Genomic DNA, 937 nt, shown 5'->3' with positions numbered 1-937 from the left:
CGCCTTGGAAGGAAAAATATATTAAAAAAATACAGAAAAAATACCAAAACGCATCTCCTGGAGACGGCTGGGAGGGAAATCACTTCCAGCAGAATCTGGAATCTCCTGCTGTCCGTTCGCTCCCGCGGCTCCGGGGGGATGCGGAGGAGCCCAGCGGAGGATTTGGGGACGCTGTCGCTGTCGCGGGGCCCCGGGCGCTCCGCGGTGTCCCCTCCGCGCCCAGCCCGCCACAAACAACGCTGCCTCTGGCCATGTCATGCCTTAAAATAGCTGCTGCTCCATCCGCCTCCCGCCGCCGCGGCAGCGAGACATGGCCGACCGCCGCTGATCCCGCCGAGCCCCGGCTCCCGGCCCTCGCCCAGGTACGCTCGGCTCGGCAGAACCCTCCCCGCGGCCCCCGGGCCGGCCCCGAGGCGCGGAGCCCCGGCAGGGATCGCTCCTGCAGCCCACGGGAGGAATCCTGCGTCCTACGGGGTCATTCCTGCACCCCACGGGATCATTCCTGCACCCCACGGGATTATCCCTGCACCCCACGGGATTATTCCTGCGTCCTGCACCCTCCCTGCACCCCACAGGACCATCCCTGCAACCTGCACCCCACGGGGTTATCCCTGCACCCCACGGGATTATCTCTGCATCACTCACCTCTCCCTGCACCCCGCGGGATTATCCCTGCACCCCACGGGATCATTCCTGCACCCCACGGGATTATCCCTGCACCCCACGGGATTATCTCTGCATCACTCACCTCTCCCTGCACCCCACGGGATCATTCCTGCACCCCGCAGGTCCATCCCCCCCCCATCCCACGGCTCCATCCCCCGGGACCATCCTCCAGGTAAATCCCCCATCCCATGGGACCATCTCGCCATCCCCAGAACCACCCCCTCCCTCTCCCAGGACCATCCCCCCTCCCGCAGGATCACCCCCCCATCCC

At 65.7% G+C, this 937-nt stretch overlaps 1 protein-coding gene across 1 annotated transcript in view; it reads left to right on the top strand.

Moving 5' to 3' along the window:
- The first annotated feature begins 223 nt into the window (after window positions 1-223).
- The window catches only part of DUSP26 (dual specificity phosphatase 26), a 6,954-nt gene continuing 6,240 nt past the window's right edge, over window positions 224-937 (top strand). Inside the window, exon 1 of the mRNA XM_041424953.1 lies at window positions 224-362. The gene's annotated coding sequence lies outside the window, so the exon portion shown is untranslated. The remainder of the gene's footprint in view (window positions 363-937) is intronic.

Source organism: Onychostruthus taczanowskii, unplaced genomic scaffold (assembly GCF_017590055.1).
Source record: "Onychostruthus taczanowskii isolate IOZ18803 unplaced genomic scaffold, ASM1759005v1 scaffold84, whole genome shotgun sequence".
NCBI classification, from domain to species: Eukaryota; Metazoa; Chordata; class Aves; order Passeriformes; family Passeridae; genus Onychostruthus; species Onychostruthus taczanowskii.
This window is presented reverse-complemented; position numbering and strand designations above follow the sequence as displayed.